Consider the following 8,431-nt stretch of genomic DNA (forward strand, 5'->3'; position numbering starts at 1 on the left):
AGTATTTGCCTTGGGTAGATCTTGTGCATTCATACCCGAATAGCTTTCATACCTACCCCAAAACACGTTTGCACAGACGACTGTTTGCAGACTCACGCCTAGCCTGGCTCATAGGCAAAAGGAGTACATTTTGAATGGTCTCATTGCTACATAACCTGCAGAGACATGTAATTTGTAGCATCGTAAAGCTACTCAATGACCCAAGAGATAATGTTTGTCTTTGGGCTAGGCTAATACGGCCCTATTTTGTGATGATTTTTTTATTTCATAGAAAGTACTAATAGCAGGCTAGTTTGCACAGTACTTATGTACACTACTGCCTAAAGGTTTTGGCAGCGGGCTGACCCGATGCCCGAAGCGCGTAGCTGAAGAAACGATGTTCGGGTCGCGCCCGATGTTCGAGTCGCGCCCGAAATCTGCCCGAAATCAGCCCGAAATCAGCCCGAAATCTGCCCGAAATCTGCCCGGTACTATATTCGCCTTGAAATGATGCGCGTGCTGAAGTCGTGCGTTTTTAAGACTCGCACGCGACAAGACCCGATGACGTCACGTTGAAAAGTCAAATTGGTCGAGAAGAGCGATTCAACTGCAGATCAATTTGCCTATACAATTTGCGTGTTAAAATATGAATCGCACCGCACGAAAATTATACACAAATACACGTAGAGTGTATGGGAGAGTCGAGTGTATGTTAGGAAAGACGCTCACTAATTTGTTTTGGTGTTCACCAACTCTCACAGCAATATGAGTAAGGCAGCCTAAAGTCTAGTCTAGACCCCCTGATTTAGATCTAAGAGTGGATGACCACCGTAGGCTTTAGATATTTTTCTGCCAAACATCTTCGAGGAGCTAGGCCCAGGGTCCATTAAGTTAGCAGTCGCTAGCCGGACGGCAACGGGGACGGCAAACGCTAGCATGTACCGTACCACATCGTCATGCCTAGCCTAGGCTCTAGCCTAAACTTAATAAAATGGCTCAATTGAGCATTCATCAGACTAATGATATGAACAATTTGGTCTCACCTTACATTATGCCAATGACACATCAGTCCCTGTTTCCATATTTTAATTCCAAGGATTAAGAGATACTTTCTTTGCAACAGCTAAGTCATAATTAATACTAATAGTGCTACATTGTGTAGCCTGTAGGCAAAGCCTATGCTAATAACACTATGCATGCTAGATCTAGATTTTGGACGCACGTGGTACGCGAAGCTTATGTAGATATCTAGGTCAACTTAGGACCTATGCTCGCGCTGCTTGCATCACGTTCGTGACCTTAAAAAAAAAAAAGGAAGGCGAGGAAAAAGAAGAAAGGAAATAAGTAGAAGGAGGGGAGGGGGGAGAAAAGGAAGGAGAAGAAAAGAAGAAGAGTAGATGAAAAGCAGAGGGGGCGGGGGAGAAGAAAATGAAGAAGAGTAGATGAAGAAGCAGAGGGGATTGGGGAAGGAAAAAAGGCCCAAGGAGAGGAAAAAACAGAGGATATAAAGAAGCAGAGGGGGGGGGGGGGGGGGAGAAGAAGTGATAAAGAAGCAAAGGGTGGGGGTGAAGAAAAAGATGGAAGAGTACACCTGTAGATGAAGAAGCAGAGGGGATTGGGGAAGAAAACAAAGGAAGGAGAGGAAAAAAGAAGAAGGGGGAGAAGAAAAGGAAGGAGAAGAAAAAGAAGAAGGGGAGAAGAAAAGGAAGGAGAAGAAAAAGAAGAAGGGGAGATGGAGAAGCAGGGGGAGAAAACGAAGGAGAAGAAAAAGATGAAGAGTAGATGAAAAGCAGAGGGGGCGGGGAGAAGAAAATGAAGAAGCAGAGGGGATTGGGGAAGAAAAAAAGGAAGGGGATATAAAGAAGCAGAGGGGGGGGGGGGGGGAGAAGAATAGATGAAGAAGCAAAGGGGTGAGGGTAAAGAAAAAGAAGAAGAGTAGATGAAAAAGCAGAAGGGATTGGGGAAGAAAACAAAGGAAGGAGAGGAAAAAGAAGAAGGGGGAGATAAACAAGCAGGGGGGGGGGGGGGGAGAAGAGTAGGTCTGGTGAAGAAGCAGAGGGGCGGGGCCGGGGGGTGGAAGAAAAAGAAGAAGTGGATATGAAGAAGCAGAGGGGTGGGGGAAGAAAAAAAGGAAGGAGAGGAATAAGAAGAAGGGGGAGAGGAATAAGAAGAAGGGGGAGAAGAAAAGGAAGGAGAAGAAAAAGAAGAAGACAATCTAACTAAAAATAAGAACAAACATAGACACACGAAACAAGCAGAGAACTTATTAATCAATTCCAAATTTAATTTGTTCACCAATGAATTAAATGTTTGAATGAGGAGAGCTAGCGTAGCGTATATTTCGTATTATGTTAAAAGTGTTTCTAAACAAAGGGTACTTTGGAGACAAGGTGTCTGGCAACATGCGTTTATCTCAGAAGTTATTTAAAACAGATCATGTTTGCGCGGTAAGATCACGTGATCTAGTGATGATTGAACCTTCGAGAGAGAGAGACAGAGAGAGCAGTTCTGATTTTGTTCGAATCTTTCTCATCATCTTTTCTGTTTTTGCAATTCTTTGTTCCACCTCTCTCCCCCTCTCTCTCTCTCTATGCTTGTATATTCCCTTCTCTTGTTCATTACGGTTCTAGTTCTAGGAGAATTACCCTTGGGCAATCACCACGGCCAATTACTCCCCCCCCCTCCCCCCCCCCCCCCCCCCCCCCCCCCCCCCCCCCCCCCGTGGACATTTACATTTCCCTGGAAATTACCCCATTCCACAATCACCCCCTTGTTTAATTCCATGTTTTTCTTTCTATCAATCATGTATTTTCGATTATCATTTTTTCTTTCCATACGTAGATCTTTATGAAGCAATTATTAATCAGTCTTCTGGTTTCCTTCGTAAATGTGTTCACTTTATGTATTTCTTAGATTTTTTCAATCATTTTTTCCTCAATCCTCAAGTATTTCTTTGTTATTTCCTTATGTATTACTCGTTTTTCGAATTTTTATTTCCATCTATAACGTATTTTCATTGTTTATCGCCATGCTATCTTGTGTGTGTATTTTTGTGAAGTGGGGGGGGGGGGGGGGGGGCTGGAGTTTCTCTACATCATCATTTTAATAATCGCCATCAATACATACAGCCAGCATTTTCATCATCGTCCATCAATATCATCACCATCATCATCACTACGGTCACCATCGATAAATCGGTATCATCCAGCATCAGAACAACTCAACATCTCTTCAGTGACTGGGCAATAACTTTCCTTTTCCACACAAAGCGGTTCCCTTTAGAAATTTGATTTGTTTACTAAAGCTTTGTTTCGTGAAGTTGCCCTCTCACTTCAGACATGCATGCCGCTGCGGTTTGTAGAAAGAACAGCAAAGGCGTAAACATTGCGTAACATGCACTTTCTCTGTCGTCATGATGGTTCGTAGTAGGTCCATGCTGAAGGCTGGTGGAATTTGACAGGGGCCACGCGAGCGGCCACAGAATATTCATAAAACAATAATTTAAATGTAAATAACTATGCATCATGAGCCACTCGTGTTTTCTTAAGAACCCTTTAAAAATTGTGTTGCTCTTTACTCGAATATCGCAACCCTGAATCGCATTGATTCCACATTTGGCGTCCATGGTGCGAGCACGAGCATACAGCCAGTAGTTAACTAGCCTAGCCTCGTGGTTGCTGCTTTCCCTAACGTCCGCAATTAAGGCACACCTTTTTTCCGTCAGCAAAATATCGAAAGTCGGGAGTGCGCCTTAAATAGTCAGGAACAGGAACAGGATATTTGAGTCCTCAAATGCTACTTTTTAGTGGTTTTCAAAAATCTCTGTGTCTCAACATAAATTACATAATGCAAATAAAGAATAGGATCTACTATTTGAAGTTAAACTACGTTCCTAATTTGAAAGGAAGAGAGGGTTTTTTCAGTTTTTGTTTTCAGTCTCGATAAATTATGCCCTGTCACAAGGCACTTTGCCGGCAGAAGCTCTACCGTGTCTTCAGCTCACTCACCTGTATGATGCAGCTCACACAAGGGATAACGAATCACCACACGAAAACTAGCCTGTCCACATTTCTGTTTGGACTCGGAGGAAAATTCTGTCATCTTTAGTTTTAAAAACAACATTGTTACTGGGTCTAACTCAGTTCACAAGCACTTCAACCGTGCCTCGTAATAAAATGAAAGTATTTTTAACACTGTCACTGAAATAAGAGCCGATCTGATGTTAACAAAAAGACCAATGTTGGCTTTTTTTTGGTGGCTTTTTGTTAACCACATCAGATCGCGTCTTATTTCAGTGTTCGAAAAATACTTTCACTTTTCATTATACGAGGCACAGTTGAAGTGCTTGTGAACTAAGTTAGACCTAGGTCTAGTAACAACTAACAATGTTTTTTTTTTAACTAAAGATGACAGATTTTTTTTTTCCAGATTTTTTTTTTTTCTGATTTTTTTTTTTTTTTTGGGGGGGGGGGGAGGATCTTCGAAATAGAGGTGCGCCTTATAGTTTTGTGATTTGCTTTCTAGTATTGCGATGATGTATAGTTGTACGCTTTAAATTAAGACATGTTCATCATTGAAAATGGTCATGGAAATTTACATTATCCTGCTCTGGAAAGTCATGAAAAGTCATGGAATTTTTAAAATGTGTATGTGTACGAACCCTGAAGTAAGTCTTTATAATTATTTGGATGTTTTGATATTTTCGGTTGATTCCAGATGAAGAAAAGCAAAGGCAAACTGTTCGCCAGATTCCGGTAAAAATCGCCAGTCAATCCCCCTTTGCGTGTGAAGCAAGGGTTACCGGATGCGTGTGGATCACCTCCCTGGTTTTATCGAAGCATTTATCCTCGTACCAGACGGTTAATTTTGTCTATTTTGTAATTAGCCGCCTGGAGAAGAAAAAAATCTGCGGTAGTCCGCAGTTGACAAAAAAGTTAGGCGACAACTGTACCAAAATAAGTGATAATACTTCAACACTAAATACTTAAATTGTAAATTGATTTAATTTTTAGCTATGTCCTTCCATCGTGTTTATTTTAACTTGGACAAAATGACATGAGTTCGAGAACGCCAACTCGGCAGACGTTCACCGCATGTTAATTAAATCTGTTTAATGGTTGTTTTCTTGACAAAAACATCGAGTTAGAGTGACTATTGTGACGTTTGGAGATAACCATTATGACATCAAAAAGCCGCGTAGCACTAGCATTCCACGCAGATGCGCATTTTTTTCACAGACATTGCGCGCAAAGCAACGGCGCATAGCAACAAAGTAAACAAAGCAGCTCGAAGTTAGGGAACTTCCCGAAGTTCGGGCGCTCCCCCAAATTCCGCGCGTGCGTTCAATTCAGCTGCCCGAAATCTGCCCGAAATCTACCCGAAATCTGCCCGAAATCTGCCCGAAATCTGCCCGAACTTGCTCACATTTTTGGCAATTGACACTCAAAAAAAATACGCGACCCGCGGGTAGCTTGCCCGCGCCCGCAGCCCGCTGCCAAAACCTTTAGGCAGTAGTGTACATGTAGGGCAGGGTCGCACTTAAAAAAATCATTTATAATGTACAACTTGTACATGTACTGTACATTTGTAGGCTAACATGCAGCAGCAGCAACACTTTGTATTTCCTACTCCAAATAATGCTTGTTGAATAAAATTTACGTTTATTATCATACAATTATAATTTAGAATTATAATATAATTTATGATTCATTAACATACAGTATGATACTATTTTGATTTGAAAATATACTAATTTTTTTATTAACTAATACCCTGAAATATATTAGCAATATCTTGTCCACATACATGTACTTTGATGTATTGTGAAATACCATTACAGTTTGTACAGTAGGCCTGCAAGTATACATTGTATCTCTGTGTGGACATTTACAGCTGTACAACAAAACATGTACTTGTATGTCACCTACAAATGTTGATTTGTTAAACACGTACTGTACTAATTTTTATAGTTTACAATGTAGAGAAATACATTTGTGTTCAGTGAATTTACACTGCGTTAAATACTATGATTACGAAAATCTACTGACAGCTATGTACCGAAAAATGGTAAAAATGAAAATGAAAATGAAAAGCAGTTTCAAATATTTCATTGGTACATTTAAATGTCAGTCAACTATGGAGACGTGCATTTATGAATGCACGGAGCAGATTGATTTCCAGTGGTCGCATTGCTTTCCAGGTATTCTAGCTCCAACCAACTTCCAAGAAGTACTACATGTTTACACAAAAAAACGTGTTCACTGTACACCTGTAGGCTTCTCAGGTGTACAGTGTTATCGTGTGACCCAACATGGAAATGTAATGTAGCTTGTAGGCTACACTGCACCCATGAGTATGTACAGTACATGTATGTCCTTTCGTTTACTTGTGCCCAATAATTGAGAACATTGATCAGATTTAGAATTACTGTAACACTCAAATTGTGCACTTGTAGCCTTTTAGTTTCAAGTTGCAACATCAGTCCATTACATTTGATAATTTTGCTCAATTATCATCAATATTCTGTTCCTTTCTGTGAAATTATCATTTCCACAAAATGTAATCCTCATGATGAGAAACAAATGGAGATGTGTAAGGAGACAAAACGAAGTGGTAGATGAGTACCAGTAGTCAATGTTTATTTGATGTACTCTATATACTGTACAATAAATTTATACAAGCAAGATTGTTTTCTCAGCATTTCTGTCAGTCTACAAAAAGTGAAAATGGAAAGAAAATTAGAGATGTGTTTGTTCTCTCTTTGAATTTTGATATTGTCTGGAGAGCCTATGCTCATAAATCTATGCAGGACTACCTTTCAGCGGTAAATCTACAGGCTTGTTTTCTTATCTGCTTGGGTCCGTGACTAGGGGTCGCGACCTCGGGGAGAGCCCAACCATCGTTGGGGTCAAAGGGTCAAGATCAAGTCTATTGCTGGGTCCCTTCTCAGTGGGGTTTCTCTTTCGATTATGGCTGGCACCATACCTGCCGCTGTCATGTTATAGGCTATATGGATAAGATGTGTAGCAACTGTAGGATTACCATGTTCATTTACACTGTACATTGTCTGTAAACGTTTCGATGTACGTTTCGATGTACACATGTACATGTACATGTATGTTTGTTTTTGTGGACACTGTACAAGCAGGACTACACACAAATTCTCTTTCGATTATGGCTGGCAGAGTACCTGGCGCTGTCATGTTATAGGCCATGGATAAAATGTGTTGTAAATTTGAATCTTTGACATATAGGTTTACACGCACACGTATGTACATGTTTATGTACGTGAAGGCCTACGTACATTGTATGGCCATGCACACTACATACAAACAAATGTACATTTATTTTAGGCTCTGGACAGCGTTTTGTTTTTTATCAACAGTTCTAGCAGGTCCGTTACACGTACATGTAGAGTCCCTTTGAAAATCTGAAAAATAAATCTGAAATCCAGACTAAAAGTATCTATTCCATTTCATTTGTTTTTAATCCACATTCCAGTTTAAAAAACAAAACATGCTAGAAAACTAAAGGCCTAGTCTCTGTTTAATTATCCCTCGCCGACGAAGTCGGAGGGGATATAGTTTCGTTTTAATTGTGTCAATGATAAATGGGATGAGGCTTAAATTTGTAGATCTCTTGGTGATTATTTTTCTTGAGATTGTCTTGAGGTTGTAGTTCTCATTGTGAATACATATTGTTCTTAAGAATATTATTTTTGTGAAGATATGTGAAGATATGCAAAGAAGGCTGATGAGGCTGTCATCAGGGTGTAGCCTTGATAAGATGGGGACAGTTGGTTATGAATGAAATACTGACCAGTATATTAGTTTATTGTTGCCTAAATCTATGATTCTGGTACGTCAGGCGCGATAGCCCAGTTGGTAGAGCAGTGGTCTCGTAATCCGGTGACCCTGGTTCGAAACCAAGGCGATTCGCTTGTGCCCTTTGGTAAGGCATTAATCCTCATTACCAGGTCTCTCGGAGAGGACCTAAAGCCGTCGGTCCTCTGGTTGCTAATACTAACAAGCATTTATGCTTTCTGAGCAGTCGGGTAAAATAACCACCACTACAGTGAAATATGCTTATATATCTTCATGAGCATTATTTTCCTAAAGATAACCCAGCAATAATAATATGGAAAGGAGATTTGTATTAGGTGTCATGTGCATGACCTTGATCAGATGAAGATAGGAGTTGGTGATCGAGGTGCTGAATGAAATGGTGATTGAGGTGGTGATCGAGGTGGTGATTGAGGGCAGGGTTGGGACAGGCATCTGTCCACCTCAAGCTGAGAAAATAAACCTTGTTCTGATTACTCATCTCGTTGCATGCAGAACTGTTCACACCTGCAGATGAACTATGTTTCTAAACGCAGTTGAGACAGAGCGTGAACAGACTTCATCCACTTCATCCAAATCTAAGAAAATAAACCTTGTCTACACAGTACACT

The sequence above is a fragment of the Strongylocentrotus purpuratus genome, unplaced genomic scaffold (assembly GCF_000002235.5).
Source record: "Strongylocentrotus purpuratus isolate Spur 01 unplaced genomic scaffold, Spur_5.0 spur5_scaffold_17, whole genome shotgun sequence".
NCBI classification, from domain to species: domain Eukaryota; kingdom Metazoa; phylum Echinodermata; class Echinoidea; order Camarodonta; family Strongylocentrotidae; genus Strongylocentrotus; species Strongylocentrotus purpuratus.